Genomic DNA, 20,950 nt, shown 5'->3' with positions numbered 1-20,950 from the left:
TATAATTGTTATTTTCTATTTCATTTCACACCTCCTAAGAATTCTACCCCACAGTGCCCTTTTCCCTTTTACTGCCCCTTTCTTCTTTCCCTTCCGGGGAAGAGCGTAAGACACAGAGGTGGCCTGACTAACGTGTCCAGAGTGTTCCCTTTCTAATAATGTCCCTCATATTAGTGCCTAGCAGTCAAGTTTTCCTAAAGCACTAAAGTAATTCTGTAATGCCCTTACTGCTATGGAAACTGCTGAGCAAAATCCTTGCACAATGGGTCTCCTTGGCATTCTTTAACCCTATTGATAATGATAAAGTCTCATAAATCTAGGTAAATCTTTAATTACACCTTAGGAGCACTTTGATATTATAACTGTGATATAGTAATAAAGAGTACATTCAAAATTAGGTCTACATTTTATTGAAATGCTGCTAGGGTTAAAATAGGATCACTTGGCATTTGCTCATTGCTATTTTTGCTTTTTTCCTGCAACCACTTCTAAAATGTAATATATATATATATAAATAATTGTTTAGAAGTGTATTCTGCTCCATGGCTGCTTTTTTTTTTTTTTTTATTTTAACTGGAGGATCTGCAGTCCATGGGCCATGTTGGATTTATAAAAACTAAAGGCTGGAATGCAGAGGTCATACTCTTCTGTGTATATTTGATCTTTTAGTCTAGAATTTCTCTTCCCCAACCTCCTATTATGTATTTATTAAAAGTACAATTTTGGTATAGGTTTCGTGGGGGGTTGGTAACATTAATAAAAATTTAGACATATATTTGTTTTGTAGTATAATAAAATAATGGAGGCTCCAATCCAGTTTTTAAATGTGTGTTACCATTTCACTTAGTTTCCTAATGTATGCAAATTATTTATATCTTCAGCCAAAGCATACATTTTAACTTGTGTGAATAATTCTGAAAGAAGATTAAGTTTTTTTTTAATTAGATTACATTTTTCAAAATCTGGCTAGGTACTAAGTGACAGGATTAACAAGGGCGCTTTGCAGGGTTTTGATGTTTTCTTGATTAGATCAGGGGTATTTTATACAGAAGCAGTAACTGATTAAGTGGTTTTAGCGATGTGAATGAATGCATGACCCTAGTTTATCTCAGTATCTTCATAAAGAAGCCATCTTAACTGTCAAGAAAGCCCAACCAAGAGTGAAAATGACATTAGCAAAAAGCTAAGCAAAAGGTCAGTAGAGCAGAATGGAAGAGAAAAAAAAATGTTCTCTTCACCCACTCCAGGTATTGGGTTAACCAATATCAGTCTCACATACACAGCTGGGTATGTACCTAAAATATTTTTCTGAATTTCATTAGCCCAATATTATACTAACATTAGAAGAAAAAAATTATTTTTGCAGTGCCTACTTTTTTTCTGTGCAAAGAATAACATTTTAAAATGTTAAAGTTTTTTTTAATATTAATCCAAGGAAATTGCTGAATAGGTAATACTATGATATTTAAAATAAAATAAATGCATTTCAAGATAGCAGCTGCACTAAGACCTATTACTTATAAACAATAATAGTGGCCAGCAAGAGACTTCTCATAGCAACTTGCACACAAGTTCTCCTAGTCATTTTCCAGGTGCATTTCTCAAACTTTTTTTTTTAAATCACAAACAATGATAATTGTTTTCATGTATGCAGCACCTTCCATCTGAGGGTCTCAATATGCTTTACAAATATGACTGTAATTCTCTCAACAATCCTGTGAAGTTGGCAAAGTCCGCTTTACAGATGGGGAAACAGAGGCAGAAATATGTTAAGTGCTCAAGATCACACAGGAACTATAAAGCAAATCTGTGATACAGCAGGGATATACACACATACACACACACTCAGTTAAATGTGTTAGCTAGAAATCAGGTAAAGAAAAAAGATTACCTTAATTACTGTGGTTTCAAACATGTCTGAACTAGCCATGCAAAAATACTGTTTTGCACTTATACAATATTGCACCCACATCTGTAGATTCTTCCAGGAAATGAACAATTCAAGGCAAGTTACTGTTCATCTTCAGCCAAAGGCAATGAAGAATTGCCATTAAAAAGAGATGTTGTGATTTCTTATTTGTGTATCAAACATTTCGTTATTGGGTGTTAAAAACAGAATGCAAATTAAAAAAAATAAGGATTTTTTTTAAAAAGCTACATTGTCTTCGAATAAGAAACTGTGTGTTAACAAATGCAATGGAGAGGCAATAGTTCGCATTTGTTGAATCACTCCAGGTAATACTTGGAATGGAGTGAGGGAAATGCAAAGCTCACATCCAAACTATTCTCATTGCTAGAAGAGTATTAAAGTAACAAACAAAATGCAAAATCCAAGTTGGGCATATCTGTGCATGGGTTAAGGGCAGCAGAATTCATATCAGATTCTGGGCAGACTGGTCTTGCAGCAGGTTTTCACTCTGAACCTGGTCACTGTTATTTTAGTTCACAGTTATGCACATATGCAGGTCTCCACTTAAAAGTATTTGAAAAATAATAACAAATAAAACTTTGCCTTTCTGAGGATCTCAGAGCTCTTCGCATTATTTTTCACCGTAAATATTATTTTAAGATTCACACACACACACAGAAATCCATTTTTTGCCAAGATAAAAAATAAAATGGTTTTCAAAATCATTTTAGGAAAAGAAAAAAAATTATGAAAAACAGAATCTTTACTGAAAAAAATCTAATTTTTGGTTTAAACATTGTAAAATATCAACCAAAATAAGAGTTTTCCACAAAACCTTTTGTTTTGGTTGAAAAGCTGTTTTCTGTTGAAAAAATGAACCTCAGTAGCCAGGTCCCTAGTGGCTGCATACCTTTAAAAGGTCATTTTTTCCCTCCAGTGTTATTTTTTTTCTTATTGCTTCCCCTTCCCACCCAACTGCAGCACAGGAATACTTTATTCATGTTGCATCATTGCCCCAACTACAGCCCCGTTTGGAAAGCTGTCACTCCCCTCACCTCTGAGGAAAAGGGAATGTCAGATGCCTCATATCTTCAGAAGGCTTAGAAATGGGTACGTCAGCCTTTTGACCCAGAGACTAAACTTATTCCAAAATTTTAGAGTTCCATAGTATACAAATGGGAAGAAAATTTGTTACTGAGTATTTTTAACTCACTATGTTTTCCTTCAGGAACATGTTCGAACTCACATTATCAGGCTCTCTGCTCTTAGGGGGGTTTTGGGGGAAGGGAGAGGAGATGTTGTTTGGTATATTTACTAATATATCATTTTTCTATTGTACTTTTGAACAGATTATAGCCAGATTCCTGCTGGATGAGTTTCCACTCTCTGTAAGCTGTTATGAGACTCAGCACAAGCATTGGTGGTGTGCTCTGTAGGATTTGGGAAGCAGACTTCTGAATCATTATTTCCTCGCCAGAGTGGTACTGAGTGGGAGCCTACGCAGTTTTTATTTATAATACTTTTAGAAGCATGCAATTTGGAATTCAGTTCTGGGGCTTGATTCAGATCTGTAGGGTGCAGTTTGCAGCTGCTCCCCTGCTCTTAACTACTCCTGAATACAGGGTCTCCCTCAAGGTAGGACAAGCAGTTATACCACCATAACTCTCCACCAGGGGAGGGTCCCTTTAAATGACAGGCAGGGATCCAGAGGATTCCCCACTGGCAGATGCTCTATCCTAGCTCTACCTTTTTCTGGATTAGCAACCACAGACTTTCCACACCACTTGCACAGTGGTGCTGGATCCTTGGACATGCAGATTTTGTAACCTGCTGCTCTCTTTTAGACTGTTACATCATTGACACACACCCAGTGGCGGATTAGCCACTGGGCTGACGGGGCCTGTGCCTGGGTCCCCGGAAAAAATCCACCCCCTGGCCCTGGAACTGGAGGAGCTCTCACTCCCTGCTGCACCCCAGGGCCATGGCACAGGGACAGAGCTTCTCCAGTCTTGGGGCCACAGTGGGGGGCAGAAAGGAGCAAAAGGGGTTGCAGGGCTGCAGTGTGGGGAGGACCCAGGGAAGGGGCAGAAAGGGGTGGGGCTGTGGGCAGGGCCACAGGAAGAAGGGGAGGAATGGGGGAGGGGCCACAGGCAGAAGGAGTGGGTGGGGCCCGCCACTTGCTCTGGCCCAGGGCCCCAGGAAACTTTACTCAGCCTCTGCACTCTGAGTTGCAATAGATAAGCGACATGTGCATTGCTTAAACACATCAAGCAAGATTTTCTTGTCTGAGCATTCCTACATATTGCTCAACACCTAAAAATAGCTACTGTTCGTTATTCAACACATAACCTTGCTACATCCCTAATCTGAACAATACACCTGTGGGTTGTTGCCCTTCGCTTCTTCTCTGACCCATGGCACCAATGACAGTATTTTCTTTAAAGGCCTATAGGCAGAAGTGAGGAGGCTAAATGGATCTGAAATAACAACTTATGGCTAATCAGCCCACGTTGATCAATGATGGGAGAAAGTATATAAAGATGTATTTTATATTGTGAACATAAGGATAGCACCATCTTGACTTTAGACCCAATTTGCTGGTGCCCTAAACTTTGTTTAGTCACTTACCTCAGTGCAAAGTGAGTGTAAAATGCTACCATGTCACAATGGTAGCATTTTACTCCACTTTTGCACTGATAGGGGTCAAGCTCTTCATTTCTCCTTACACTATGAATAACCACATTAATTTCAACAGAACTTTAATGTAGGCATTTTGTTCAGGCACTAAACACACACACACACTTTTTATTTTTTTAGTACCAGGTGTGTTAAGGGGGGTTGGTGGGTGGACTGTATATTTTGGTCTGCATCTTTCTCTGATTCATTCAGTGCCTGGGACTCAAAGGTACAGTAGAGATAGATTCATGAGAAAGAACTACAAATGGGGTAAAGACAAAGATTTTATCAGTAACACTGAAAGTTAAAATTGAAAGTTAAATTAAAAGCAACAATGCCAATGATAAAAATGTTGATAGAAATGTTAAATAGGACAATTTTACTGTAGGCAAGCGGTTTCCAACTTCAATTGAATTCCTAATTAAAGCCATGACTGCTATTTATTGTGCAATATGCTTATTTGGTGTTGCAGCATCTGCTTCTTGCAAGCTGCATTCACCCTCCTTTCCTGGGTTAATTTAAGTTCACCCGCCTCCCCTCAGTTCAGCACTGGCACTGAAGTCTCACAGAAAGTGAATTCAGCACATTTCAGAGATTTAGTATGTATTTTATTTAGTACAACATGTGCCTTTGCATGTCTGATTCACTCCCCCCTCTCCTCATGTGCCTTGGTGGTGCAAACATTTTAAAGTGCTGTGTGTACTCAGCAACAGGAGAACTGAACAGCTAACAAGGAGAAATCTCCCTCCTTCCCGCCCACAAACACCAGAGAACATTTCCTTCAACTGAACCGAATCTGACTTTTAGCAGAGTCAGGAGAGAGCTGATGGAGAGGAGAAAGGAAATTCTCTGCTGTCACTTCCAGCCTCCCGGCTGTTGCTCACTGGAGCTGCTGCTGTTTATTATTACTAATTGTTTTACCAGAGGCCCTAACTGAGATCAGGGCACCACTGTGCTTGATGCTGTACAAACACACAAAGAGAATCCATGCTCTGAATTGCTTCTAGAATCTAAATCGACCAGACAAATAGTTGGCCGGTAACAAGTGACACAGAGAGGGGAAGTGACTTGCCCCTCATCACACAGCAGGTTAGTGACAAAGCCAGAATAAGAAACCCAGGTTTCCTTATTGCAAATGCAGCACCCTCTCCATCAGAACACACTGCAGATTTCTCGGTCTGAGAACCCAAAGGTTACGGTGCTGTTAAGTAGCTCCCAAACATGGCCAGTCTGGGGCCCACTCAGTTAAACTTTGCAGTATCTCCACTGGCGAAATGCCAGAGGCAGAAAGTTTGAAGGGGCAGCAGTGTTCTCTCTGCTGCTGTGGAAAGGCTGTCACTTCTGTCCAATCTGTGGAAGGGCTATAGTACCATCACCGCACCCCAGTATGACCAGATAGGAGAGTGCAGAGACTCTTTGCTTCTCCACAAGAGGAGTCCTGAAAGTGGAGGAAGCAGAACCTTTCCTTTAAGGGTATGTCTACACTGCAATAAAACATGAGATGGCTGGCCCATATCAGCTGACTTAGGTTTGCAGGACTTGGGCTGTGGGGCTATAAAACTGCCGTGTAGACATCTAGGCTTGAGATGGAGACTGGGCTCTGGGATCCTTGGGGCCCCAGGGCCAATGTCTACACTGCAATTTTATAGCCCTGCAGTCTGAGCCCAGGGAGCCCAAGTCAACTGACATGGAACAACCGCCGGTGTGTTATTGCAATGTAGACATATCCTAAGAGGACCGGGGAGATTGGCTCCACAGATGTGGATGTTCAAAGCCCTCTTTTCTCCCCTGCTGTGGCAAGAAGATGTCAGGAAGTTGGAGATATATGGAACTCTCCATGCAAGAAGAGCAAGGGTCATGTAACCTACCCAGAAGAATGCAACCAATGGTGCCAAGGCCTACAAAACCAGCCCAAAGGAGATGGGAGAGGTTGGATGCAAGTAAGGGAGAAGAAGGCCCCCCACACAAAAGTCCTGCTGTCACCAGATGGGAAGGTTGAATCATCCCACAACAGAGGTAGAGAAAGAGAGGAAGCATTGCAGAAGGGGGCGGGAGGCCAAAAAATGGATGGACTAATCTGAATAAGCTCCAGACAAACGTGTGAACTGGGAAGTGCTTATCTGAACCTTGTATGGTTGCCCATCACTAGTTTCAGTTACCTATAGTAAGAATAGAATGCCAGCACTGAAGGGTAAGCTGTTTCGGGCAGGGCTATGTTTTCTTGTCCATCTATATAGCATCTAAAACAATGGAGCTAGAAGGCCTTTGGGTGTCAGTACAGTCCAGATATGTATAATAATAGCGCTCAAATTCCCTTACTTTTGTCAATTTGAACTATTTTTAACCTGACTTTTAAAAACCAGTTTCCTGCTGTAAAATGGTTTCAGTCGATTTCATGGCTGGGAAAGGTGGCAGACAAAGCCATGGAAACTAAACTCCTCTATTTAGTCACAGAACTGGAAGTCAAACTATAGGCAGTGCCATGACAATTGTTCCCCACAATAGCCCATCAACCCTAACGTGGAAGCATCGCTGGGATCACGAGTCTCCATAGCCACTCAATTCTTTCCCTCTCCGCTGGGACTGTTCATTCTAATAGTGGGTTGTTGGTTGGTTTGAAACACCTATTTTACCCAGACTACAGAGCAGCCACCAGATGGTAATAAGAGTTGGTCACAAGTATCAGCGAGCGGCTGGATTCAAACCAATGATCAAGAGGTGAAAGAAATATCTTATGGCCAGCACCTCGAGCATTCCATTTGATGGGAACATCAACATTTCCAAGGTGAAGGTCATGGAGCAGTACCTGAGATACATTTTACTACTTTTTCCAGTGTGTTGGCTGTAGGAAATAGATCTAAAATTATCAAAAAACAAGACCCCCCCCCCAGTAGAGGGAATTTTAGCACCTATAGCATGCTACTAAAATATTAACATGAAATAACTTTTGATCAATGCTAGGAGAAAAAAATTATATATTAAAACACACACGATTCTTCCTGCATAATTCAAATTACTTTACAATGCTGATTAAAATAACAGAACATTATAGCTTGCTAAGCTAAACATTATATTTCTAAATCCATTTTCAATTGTTTTCCTTCAATTTAAACATTTTTGAGCAATTTTATTGCTAATCATACCTGCTAGACTTTTTTTTGTATTAGACATTAAAATTCACACATTTTATCTAAGTTACACAGTGCTGTTAGGTTTAACTCTTTCAGTGCCACAGCCCAACTACACTAGAGCAGTCAGAGGAACGTGTGCGTTAAAAAAAAATCAGCTTTTGCCAACAGATACAGAGAGGAAGGAGAGAAAAAAATAAAAAGGGAGGGAGGGAGAGAGAGCGATGAAGGCAGAGAGGAAGAGAGAAAGTGAGAAGGAAATGAAGAAAAACTAGTAAATGACACCCAATTTTAAGGTTAAACATTATATTTTTTATGTCTCTACATGTCATTGTTTTTTTCATCTGGCAGAAAAAATCAAGCAGAAAGATGGAAGAATTTGCTTTAATTCAAGAAAGAGGGTGGAGCAAACTGAGATGACTGTGACCTGTGAAAGAGAAGCACTCATAGTTTCACAGTTCAAGCAATGAACAGCTCCCTTCAGAATTAAATAAGGTACCTAAAGAAACATTTTGTGAATAGAGGGAACATTCTGAGACAGAAATGTAAGATAAAGCTTATATGAAGGAAAGCTGCAGTAAAGTAGCTACAGACAACAAAATATCACACTTTTTGGAAACACCTGTCAAGGTTTTAATATCTCTCTGTAACTATTTTTCCCCCAAGGCATCTCTCTCTGAGTACTGCTGTCTCATTGCTTCTCGCCAGGAGGAACTCCACTCTGCTGTCTTAAATTTCAATCCCATTGTCCTTAAGCTGGACAGGTTCCCATTAGAATAAATGGGAGGCTGACCTGAGTAAAGATTTCATGATGGGGCCCATGCTGTACCATTTGCACCTAGAGAATTCTAATTCTCATAAGTCAGCAGAGCATGCACATTCAGAGACCACTAAGTGCTGGTAACTACATCAAAACATTAATTAACACAACTAGATTGCCACACAAATAAAACATTAATATGGTAATTTCTAGCCTATAACCAGCTGGAATCTTTTCCCCAGCTATATATATACTGACATTAACTGTGCAAAGCAAGTATTATAACAAATTCAAATTAATATCACCTTTTCCCAGTTTTATAATTCAGACTCAAACAATAAATTATTAAAATCCCTTGGAAATAGAGAGACAAGGTGGGTGAGGCAATATCTGTTATTGGGCCAATTTCTGTTGGTGAGAGAGACAAGCTTTCAAGCCACACGGCTACAACTTCCCTTGGGAATACTCCCTTTTGAAATGCTACTTCTGGATCCTTGTTTAAGGTGTAAAGTCCTTTCAGTTAAGTTGTTCTGTCCTGGATTCTTTAAATCCCATGGATAGTCAATGAAGATATCCTAACTTGGACCCCTGTGACTGACAAATGCTTCTAATCTCTCTCCTGTCAGCTTTCCGCCAAGCCCCTTTCTATCTTTTCTCCACAGCCCTGCCCTCCCCACCCCTCAGTAGTTGTTGTATGAAACTGTCTGCACCCTACTCACAGGCTTTTGCTGTGCTATTCCAGATAGCTATGGAAGAGGAGAAACGCTGTTTGACTCAGGTTCATGGAGATCCAGGGTGGTGGATTTCACTGCAGGATTGATACTTATTCGTAACTTTGATTTTCATCTCAGGCTGTAGTTGCACCTATCAAAAGCCACATATATATAAATATATATTTGACATTACTGTAGGTAACATTTTTTGGCATCACATCCAATAGAATACTAATGTCCTTCATGAACATTAGTGCATTGCACATACATAATTTGAAAGAACTATGGAAAGACAGCTAGCAAACATACGAGCAATGCCAGTTAATGAAAAGCTCACATTTTAAACTACTGTTTAACTAATTAAAACTGAATTAAATGAATATAACTTTAACTATGTCAACTGTTTATCATAAAAAGTTGTTCAATATATCATACTATATGTAGGAAGATTTTTGTAATCTTTAATTGTAAGAAATAGTCAAATACTATTTAATTGCATAACTGGGTAGGATATAAAATTCACAATTACATGAATTATATTTAGTAAAATATGTTAAAACACAGTTTTTAGATAGTGGAATTTTATGGATATTATAATGGAATTGAAGCACATTTTAATTACCTAATTATTGCCATTTTCAAAGTCCAGTTACACCATAATTGAGTCCAAGGTTGAAAGAGTGATTGAATTGATTTATCTGGTCTCAGTTACCTGTAATAAGAATAATTTGGGGTGTAACCTGCCCGATAAGAATCCAAACATTAAACCATACTGAACTGAACCTTGGACTTTAAGTGGTAATCCCATCACTAATTTATTTTACATTTCTAATCCTAGGTACATAAAACAGTAAACAACGGATAACATTTTAAGAGATACAGACATGAACTGATATGACAGGACAGTCTTTTATGCTTATCATGCTTTTCCTCTGAGCAGACTTCCTTAAGGTTTTGCATAATACCATCCTCCCCACCATCCAGACCTTTAACATGGGGCCCATCTTTGACTCCTCCATCTTTTTCTCTACCCACATCTAGCCCTCAATCATCTTCTTCTTCTTCTTCCTCCACAACAGCAGCCTTTCCGTCCCATGAATAAAACTGCTTCTCTATACCCTCTTCACATCCCTCCATACTTACTGATTTTCAAAGAAGCTGAGCACCAGTTTGCCCAATTTATTGCAGTGAGTGTTGAGGGTGCTTGCATCCTCTAAAAATCAGATCAATAGTGACTGTTCCCCCACCACTAAGGCCTTGGCTACACTTACCCGCTAGTTCGACGGCTGGAAATCGAACTTCTGGGTTCGACTTATCGCGTCTAGTCTGGACGTGATAAGTCGAACCCGGAAGTGCTCGCCGTCGACTGCGGTACTCCAGCTCGCCGAGAGGAGTACCGCGGAGTCGACGGGGGAGCCTGCCTGCCGAGTGTGGACCAAGGTAAGTTCGAACTAATTCGAACTAAGGTACTTCGAACTTCAGCTACGTTATTCACGTAGCTGAAGTTGCATACCTTAGTTCGAATTAGGGGGGTAGTGTAGACCAAGCCTAAAACGGTCTACTTCAGAAAGAGCTCTTATTTTACATCATTTCTTCCAACCACAAAGCACCCCTAGAAAGGGAAACAATTCAGGGGGATGATAGAAAAGTATAGAACTCCTGAAGTTGTTCAGGATTTTGAGGGACAGAGACAAACAACATAGACAATGTAGAAGGAGAAGTCTCATCTTTCTTTTAATGGCTTTCTTCTTATCAGCATCCATTTGCATTGTCTTATACAGCATTATCTGCTGTTCCTAATTATCAATCACAAATTTATCCAACAGTTTTAGAAGGAAGTGCCCAATTGAACTGATAAAGAAAACAGAATAAGAAAGAGGAATCCCATATCCAGAAGACTAAACACAGTTCTATGCATTTCTTAAATCATTACCAATCATCTGGGCATGTGAGTCTGACAAGAAACATCTTGAGAAAACAGAGGTTGGAAGACAGAAAAACAACAGAAGAAAAGGGAATGAGAGAAAAAGCTAAAGCTTCTCTTCAGTATCCTACTTTTCATTATAAAGAGATCTAGGAAGGAGAAGAGGTCATAGTCACAAACGTCTTTCCTATATGCCCAATTCTACATGCATTTCACATATGCCCTTTTGTCACCGCCAGAAACATTTAATGGATGCCCAAGCTTACTCAGGCTTGGTCTACACTACCCCCCCCAATTCGAACTAAGGTACGCAACTTCAGCTACGTGAATAACGTAGCTGAAGTCGAAGTACCTTAGTTCGAACTTACCTTGGTCCACACCGCGGCAGGCAGGCTCCCCCGTCGACTCCGCGGTACTCCTCTCGCCGAGCTGGAGTACCGCAGTCGACGGCAAGCACTTCCGGGTTCGACTTATCGCGTCCAGACTAGACGCGATAAGTTGAACCCAGAACTTCGATTTCCAGCCGTCGAACTAGCTGGTAAGTGTAGCCAAGGCCTCAGTGTTGCCAACTCCCCTTTCTCAAAGACTTAGAATAAGGCAACAGTATCGGTGCTTTGGCTTCAGTCCAAACACACTGCTGTTTGTCCCAGCTAATGAAGAGAAAACAGATTCATCCTAAGGGATATGTTTTAGAAATGTACCATCAAAAGGTTCCCAGGTGAACTGCCTTAACCAGTGCAGTTCGAGAACAAAGATGAGGAGACACACAATTTAGCTACACTATGTCCAAAGCCAAACACAATAAAGGAAGCATGCAAATATCAAAGTGAATAATGCAGAAAACCTATTTCTGAGAACTAACTAAGAGGTATTGAAAAGAAACTTAACTAGAAAAAAAGGGGAAAAAAAGAAAGATAAGCAGAAATTTCAGATACTTACAATCCATGCACTTTGGGATCTCAATAGCTGGGTCACTGAAGATCAGAGCATCCAGAAGTTCTGTCTGCAGAGGCATCCCTTTTTAAACTCCCAAGATCCCCTTCTTTTTCTAAACAGATAGAGATCGTGTCACTTGACTTGATTATGACTTCTGTTGGTTTAATTTAAAATTACTTCCTTTGGGATAGCCTTTTTTTTTTTTAATGTCAGGTGCATTTTAAAAATAGATTCCATGGCACTTTCTCCAAATTCCATCCCCCCCTTAATGTCAAACCACTCACTTTGTTGGCAGACTACAAAGTGAGCTCTTTGATAGATTCAAGTCTGGGATAGTTAATTATTGTCCTTTAAGCACTTGAATTCAAGTGGCTTGGATGCAGCATGATGAACCATTATACCTTGGTCAGTCAAAGCTTTAACCCCACATTTAACCCCACAAAGCCCCAAATTTAACCCCCACATTTAACCCCACATTTAACCCCACATTTAACTCCAGTCTCACAAATATTAAAATTATAATTAAAAGTCAAAAAAAATTCTAGACAAAGGGATTCTCTTTCCATAAGACAATAATACTTCTTAAAAATACTGTATTATGATTCTCCCGTATTACTCTATTTTTGCATCAATATTTATCTCCGATGAGATTTTATATACAAGAGTATTTTAGCATCCGTATCACACAAATACCATGGGGTGGTTTAACCAAAAGAAAAGAAAAGAAAAGAAAAGAAAAACATGGGTCAGATCCACAAATATTATCATAGAACTAGTCTCATAATAAGACCTTATTAGCAGCAAAACTACATAAACTGCTAAGAATCTGGCCATGCAGATGGATAAATGAGATTTGTACATGAAAATTCTCTCATCTGTGCAGGTGCTAGAATGTTTCAACTGCAAAAGCAATTGTTTGAGAAGTCCTCAAATAGCTTTGCAGGCAAAAGGCTGTGCACACACAGTAGCAAGTCACTCTGGAAATCAGGTCCTACAATTAATATGGATCCGGATTGGTTCCCTTTACCTCCTTTCCCTAACAATGCACCTAACCAGTGTGAAAGTGTGATGGCATGGAGAAAACATTGCTTGAATTATATGAATGATCCTTTTCCACTGTGTAACCCAACTTAGTTGGAGGATACCTACTTACCTTGTGCAAAATGGCTTTCTAGGCTCCTTTAGTTTAGAGTGTAAATGTAATGTGTGTCTGATTAATTAGATTGTTGTTGGTATTTTGGACAAGTGTTGGGCCTGAAACTTATTTTAGAATTTTTCGTTCAGTTGTATTTACAGATGCAAAATGAAGTAGAGGTGGGACTCAGCGTTAGTACTGCTTTATGGTATATAGAACATCCTGTTCTTGAAAATCTTTTCTATTTCTCATGAGGTAAATTCAAGAAATTTCCTTGTTGGCAGCCTCTATCTCTTAATAACACTTCTTTTGTTGGATGCATACACACTCTTATGTCCCTTGAATGAGCCTTGATACTGGGAGAAGTTTTGAAAAAGGCCTCAGCAAAATGGCTGAATGAGATTAACAATGGGTCCTATCCCACACACCTCAAAAAGGCAAAACTCCTGTTGACTTTAGTTCAGTCATGGGGAAATGTCACAGTATAAAAGGATGAGGATGAGATACTCCTGACATGGCTCTCTGATGTAGAAACATGCTATCAGAAGATATAACCAGGGTGTAAATGGCAAGAAAACAACAGGGCCCTGTGCCTCTATATATGTTTCTCAAGGAGATGGCAGAGATGCAAGATTCTCTCCTTATGCATCCGAAGAAGTGGACTGTAGTCCACGAAAGCTTATGCTCTAATAAATTTGTTAGTCTCTAAGGTGCCACAAGTACTCCTGTTCTTCCTTATACCTAAGTAGTTTACCTTGTGTAAATAATCAAGGAACCACTAACTCATTTATACAAAAATCATAACAAACACAAGACAGCTACTTCAACTAAAAAGTCTTAATCTGTTGACTTTTGAGCCAAAATGGTATCATATATTTGTATATCTTTTAATAGAAGCTTTTCACTGGATGTTTATGGGGTCTCTCACTTTTGAAGTCATTCTTATGCTAATCTCACAATGCAATTTTTTAAGCCTGCTAGTAAAAGAGCATGTCCTTTAGTCTTGTCTTGCTATTTTCCCCTTGTAATCTATTACTGGCCCCCTGTGCTTGAGTATCCATGACATTGTCTGCATATCCAGGTTGACTCCTGGCTCACAAACAAAACACACAAAAATGAAGACAATACACTGCATCATAAATCAAGTAACATATTTATGCTTAAATCTAAATGTAGGGTGGCCAACATGCTTGCCAGGGTTGTTCGAAGGAGACAAAGGGCACATAACAGGAAATCCCAGCTCCAGATTAGCTGGTGGGATTGTTTTGCCTTTTTCCTCCATAAGTAAGATTTAGGGAAACGTTAACTACTTCGTCTCCCTTTGCCTCTCAGTTCAACGACACCCTGAAATGTCCTGCAGGCCTCCAGGAGCCAATCAGTGTTGCCAGTTATTGTTATAGCCAATCAAGTTGGCTGTCTCTGTTCCATTCAGTTCAGTCCGGGTGAAGCTCAGAAGCCAGACCTTACATGGAAGAAATCTCTACTGAAATTTGGACAAAATCATGGCAGGCTTGCAAAATGAATGGAAGTTTTAACAACTTTTTGTTTTGCTTGTTTTCTTCCTTTTGAAATTGGAATGTGTGTGTTAATAACAGCTGCTAATATACTGTCTCTGGTCAGGCATAGGTCAGTGATAAAGGAGGCAAAATCTTGTTGAGAAACTCTTGCACACAAAGCTTCAAGTTGATGAGTATTTTTTGATGAAGTATTTGATATAGACAGTGTGAAAATCCACTTACTGCCAGAAAAAAGTAAAGATTCTGTCTGCCTACTTACAGCATGGAAAAGGGCAAATACAAGGAAAGTCATCTTCACTGATTGTGTAATGATATATTCCTTTTTAGGTGAAAATTACAAGTAAGGAAAAGGGAAAAGGCCAGCAAAAAGACCAAAGCTGTTAGCAAAGGTGGACATGTTGAAAGCACATTATAAGTGTACAATTAGCTGGAGTGCTAGCTATTGTGCTCAGAGTTTAAATGAGTTCAAGTATTAGTACCGCTAGTTACATTGGGATGTGAAATCACAAATGGGAAGACTCATGTAGATTTATGCAGCACATCTGAGCCAGTAATCTGGAAGAACTATAGCTACTGTTTGCAAGAACTTAGATCACGATCATTCTTGACTACTGCCTTGACCATTTGGTTTGACTTGCTCTAGAACTAGAGAGATACCAGTTTTAGAGATTTGTTTATAGTATGCAATATATTCTATCCTTTCTATCACATTCATTGACTTTCACTTTCACTGAAATTTTTCCTTAATGACAACAAATAGGAGGTCTAGTCAACCATAATGAATTTATACTTCGTTTAGCTATACATCACGATGAGCTAGATAATGGGCCAGATCCTCAAGCTGGCATTAGTCATTATAGCTGCATTGGCTTCACTACATAACTGATCAGACCATGTAAGTAACAATGATTGGGTAAATCCAAAGTATATTTTAATCCAAAAATATGTCATTTGCAATTGGATTTGGGTTTATTGACTGGTGAGGCAGCAAAGTCTAAGTGATTAGAAAAAGATACTGTCAGTCAAGAGATATTGTTTCTATTCCCCAACTTTGCTAATAACTCATATAATTTCGACAAGTCACTTAAACATTTTGTATCAATTTCCCTGTCTTTAAAAGTAGGTTGAAACTACTTACCCACTTTGGAAAATGAATAATGCCATATACATGCAAATTAGCATTGCTACTAGCAGCCTGTTCTATTTTAAATCATACATAATGTGGCCCTGAATATGACTGAGGCCTTTGAGAGTAAACACTATACAAATAACAACATTTACCTATTTATTATTAACCTCTCTATTTCTTTTTACCCCAGGATCCTGCTTTTTTCTGATGTATTTTCAGGAGGGTCCAACTCATCAAAAAAGGAACAAAGAAAGTAAATAGTACTATGTGTTTTTGATGTGAATCACTCATATGTGGGTCAGTGTATGAAAAGCATAATTGACTCTGCTAGCGTGAGTTAAAGTCAGACAAGCATAGAACTGCATGCAAATTTTCTGATGGTATGAGACAAAACATTTCTGTTTCACCTGGTGATCAAAGTCCCTGTAATTTAGCTTGCTGTGGTGTTTTGGTTTGTTTGTTTCCCTCCCCCACCCTCTGTTCTGCAATAGGACCTCTAGCTATCATTAGTCTGGTCTACCCTAGCATATTCTATACCCATTTTCCAGTAATGGGTGCACTTGCACCCGTAGCGATAGCAATTAAAGTGTCGGTGTAGACACAGCTCAAATGTTTTCAGCACTCTGTCAAGAACACCGGCTTGGAACATTCGAGCCCCATCCACACTACCACGTCAGTTGTCAGCACCGGGGCAGCTGCTTCCATTGTGCACAACAGGTTCAAAATGTGCTAAGGACAGCTGTGTTTAGCCTTTTCTTTCCTAATATAGGTGAGGTACTGGGTAGCCACCAGTATTTTAACCACTGTGTCATCTAACTTGGCTCGAAGCAAATCTAAATGATACAGTAGATAAAATGGCTGCAGCTGCAGGTATTTTGCATTGTCTAGTGCTTCCATTGTTGTTTTCTGCACGCCTGGTAGCAACAGTAGAGGGGAAAAGGCTCCTCTGTGATAAGGCAATAGTCAAAGTCCAAGTGTAGGGAGGGTATAGGATCTGGTAGCTTTGAAGTGGCTGGATGGCTCCAAGATCTGACCAGCACTTGATAGGCATGGAGCTCAGCTGGGCTGAAGAGGTGTATCCAGGTTCAGACCCATAACAATGCCTATTTCAGGCTCTGACCCACAGAAAAGTAAGAGGGGGAAAAGAACCTTTATAAGCTGGGCCAAATAATAACAAAGTTAGTGTTGCTGGCAACTCGGAACAATGGCATGAGATCGAGCTTCACTTTCATCACAGACATTCAACTATATTATAATGTCACTTAAGGGACGTGACTTTGAATGGCAACATTGTCTCCTATTAGAAACACACATTTTGTAAGTCAAGAAGTCGTGTCTAATATTTGAGCTTCTTTATTCCCAGCCACTTAAATGTCTGCATCTTCGTTACTCCTCCTCAAATATTTCCCTGATTATTTTTTATCAATGTTGTCCCTGATTTCCATGGTAGGTTAGAGAGCTGAGAGGAATGTCTGTGAGGGATTGCAACCATTTCTAGTGGAACTGAAGTGCTGGGGTGTGAAATAGCAGTATGTCAAAGCACGCTACGGAACTCGTAGAGTGCAGCAGCCAGGTTCACACAGATAGTGCTTGGCTCCACTGGATTCTGAGGCAGCACTGTTAATGAAGCTCTGGCAGGGGTGCAGTGGGAGCCTTTAAAGTGCAGACACATTGGGACTCAGTGCCATGTCTTCCCTAACTCAGGTCTCACCTTCACTTTTATTGCCAGCCTCCCTTACATAGCCCCCTTCCTCAACCACTGCCATCTCCTCTCCAGCCAGGATTACATCAATCCTTGCCTCCCCCTGTATCCTCACTCTCTCCCTGACCCCCTTGCACATAAACACTTCACTATACTAAGAGGGGGAAAATGTGAAAGACCCAATGTGTCTTCAAATATCAGTTTTATCTCAAGGACTATGAAATGATTAATCATCATTGTATAGTGATTGCATGGTGTCTCTACAGGACAGAGCTAAGGTTGTTTAGGCCCTCAATGTGTACTTCTCTACTTGAACAAGTTTGGATTTCTTTCACGTTTAATCAGATCTCTGAATGTCCTGGGTTTGGGGATAATTACAGGATCCTTGTAATGATTTTTACCTCACAATACTGATAAGTATTCACCACTTCAACTCCATTTGAACTTTTTTTTTCTCTGGAAATATACTGAGCTGCTTGTGTTGCAGAACTAAAATCTATTAGAACATATTTCAGTGCAACTTTAACTTTTAATTTCTTTACTTTAAAAATTTACAATAGTCTATTAAGATTTTTTTTACATTTTAAAATGTTAAGCATTTATTCACAAACACCAGCTTAACATTCCTGAACGTCATGTGGTCCAGCATTTAGAACCTTTTAAAATATTTTGAGAATCAAGATATTTCCCCTTGGAAGTGGACAGCAGAATGTAGACCCCATATAAAAAGTTGAACATAAGCCTGAACTTCACCACCTCACACAGTGCAATTTTTCTTTGATTCAAGAATCTCTTTTCTGACTCAGGGTTGGTCTACACTACAATTAAAAATCCACAGCTGGCTAGTGCCAGCTGACTCATGCTCGCAGGGCTCAGGCTAAGAAGCTGTTGAACTGCGGTATAGACATTCAGGCTGGAGCCCACATTCTAGGACCCTGTGAGGTAGGAGGCTCCCAGAGCTCAGGCTGTCGCCCAACCCCGAACATCTACACCATTAAACAGCCCCACAGCCTGAGTCCCATAAGCCCAGTTCAGCTGGGCCATGGGCGTCTATACTGTCTAATTGCAGTACGCATACCTTCAGAGTCTGACAAACAAGTGCCTTGGATACTATACTCACTAGGCAAACCTTTCCAACTTACTACCATTTGCCTCAGACTCCAAATGAAAAACAAAAGCCTGACAGCTGCTTAGAATGCCACTGAGTCACACTATGGAATTCATATTACTGCAAACAGGAGCTATGCCCATGCTGCTGAAAGGGAACCAGAAAGGTCAGTGTAATCATAATCTTCCCCTGACCAGGATTTTCTGTTTCATGTCAGTGTTGGAGATGGTAGGTAGAGGGGCTAGGGAACACACTGGGGTGTGTGACCAGTTGGCAATCAGCAGGGGCAGAAATGTTTGGTTCCAAAAGTGGAAAGGTGAAGGAAAAACACAGTTTTCCATGGCTACAGAAATGATAACCCCAGGTCCGCCAAATCAATATTAGAATCTCCAACTGCCAAGATATGGAAGTGTCTAGAGAGCCTTCATGCACAGAAACCAGCCTTACGTTGTGATTATCAGCTCTTAGATCTAAGTTCAGCTGTGCATATGTGATTAAGTTCCTTTAGAAGTAAAAAGCTGAGAATTGTCTCTCAAATCCCCTTAACAATGTTTTGGCTCTTGCTTCAAATTTCTCCCATTCAGGTATATGCACCAGTGGCAACATTTAGTTTTTTCAGTGATTCTGGCTCTCTCTCAGGCTGCTATAACAGGTGCCCTGCAGAGAGGTGCTGCATAAGGTTCTCTACACAGCTATGCCAACACTTTGCAATCATGATCTACAACACACTGTTATTCCTGTGTGCGGCCTCCCCTCAACTGAGATTGCCAACATTGTGAATCATGCCACAGTGTATTGATTTGGACAAACGTCCACTATTGACTAAGTTGACACAACTGAACATTCTTCCCTGATAACACAAGCCCAATCTGAGAAGCTCGTACTGAGCATTTAACCCACTAAGCAAATTTTCTCATAATTTTTCTTTCCAATTCAGTCTCACATTGTGTATCCTGACTTCCATGTAAAAGATTTGTGGCAATTGCATGATGTATGAGGTGCCATTTGTAAAATATTATTTAGTGTAAAACATGGTGTTTTTTCCATTGATTTACAAGTTGGATTTATAAATCTGCACTTCTCACAGTTTGAGTTATATGTCTTGCCTCTGATTTATAAAACTTGCCAGTAAATCTTCAGCAGAAAATTTTGATTCAGAAATCATTATTTTAAACATTAGATTTAGCTAAAACATTCAACTGCTTTATAGGTCCCAAAATCGATTTACATACCACAATCTGGATTTACAAATTCTATAACAGATTTACAAATCAAGCTGAGAAATTCCGAAATAAAATGCTTTGATTTACAAATCCTCACTTTGCACTTAGGATACAACTGACTGATTTATAACATTGAAGCTATACAATAATGATCTAGTTTATGAAATCCTACTTTTACTTTAACTCGAAGTTCTGATTTATAAATGCTGATTTGCAATATAGCCCAGAACAAATTGTTTGGTGCATTGCTACTTGCAAACAGCACCTAGATACAAGAAAAGGGAAATATTTTGGGGGGTGCCTTGGTGAACAGTTACTCACTATATTCAGGAGCTGAGAAAACAGAGAAGAAAGTTTCAAAGAGCAAGAAACACTCTCTTCATTAATTTGTTTTTAAAAATAAGCCTAAGGCTTCTAAATAAATCATTTAACTTCCCTGCCAAATTCATTCCTTGGGCTAAAAAATATTTCAGGCAAGTGGATTGATAGCCTACAATCATTTTAGGAGTTTACATGAAATGGCACAAGGCTCCTCACTTATCCAATGAGGAAATTTGTTCTTCCCTAGTGTACCTAATCTATTCCTGCTTTTAGGTTCTGCTAGGATGTCATTTATTTGCTCATTGCAGCCCATGTATTTTCAAGTGTTTGGAGCCTAGCAGGGAAATAAAGAATGGTACAAGTAAAAGAGACTTGAATGCCCAGATCTTTAAAATATCCAAAAAGATGTTAACTGATCAGTAAATTGTTTCAATATTTCAAAGGCTTGAACAACACTTCAAAGATTCAGAATGGATATTGGGTACACTCAGTATTTTCAGATGTTATAAGTATAAAATGTGGCTGGCAAGGAGATGCTAGGAACTCTCACTACTTGGGTTTAAATAGTCCATTTTTAGTGACAGCCAAATTTCTGGACCTGTTTTGGTAATTCACACAGAGAGAAGAAACGTCTAATATAAACGGTAATTCAAGATTTAGGGTAAATGTTTGGAAGTAACTTAAAAAAACTCCACACAACTTTTGTCCATCTCTGGGCCCCAATGCCAGAATTCAGCTACAGAAGCTGAAGTCTCCTTTAGCAGCTCAC

At 39.6% G+C, this 20,950-nt stretch overlaps 1 long non-coding RNA gene across 1 annotated transcript in view; it reads right to left on the bottom strand.

The window, feature by feature from the left end:
• Window positions 1-12,148, bottom strand: part of LOC117886386 — a 54,782-nt gene extending 42,634 nt beyond the window's left edge. The window contains exons 1-3 of the long non-coding RNA XR_004647955.1: window positions 12,050-12,148; window positions 9,809-9,898; window positions 9,193-9,337 (exon numbers count right to left, since the gene is read on the bottom strand). This is a non-coding gene — a long non-coding RNA (uncharacterized LOC117886386). The remainder of the gene's footprint in view (window positions 1-9,192; window positions 9,338-9,808; window positions 9,899-12,049) is intronic.
• Between the last annotated feature and the right edge of the window lie 8,802 nt (window positions 12,149-20,950).

This window comes from Trachemys scripta, chromosome 13 (genome assembly GCF_013100865.1).
Source record: "Trachemys scripta elegans isolate TJP31775 chromosome 13, CAS_Tse_1.0, whole genome shotgun sequence".
NCBI classification, from domain to species: Eukaryota; Metazoa; Chordata; order Testudines; family Emydidae; genus Trachemys; species Trachemys scripta.
This window is presented reverse-complemented; position numbering and strand designations above follow the sequence as displayed.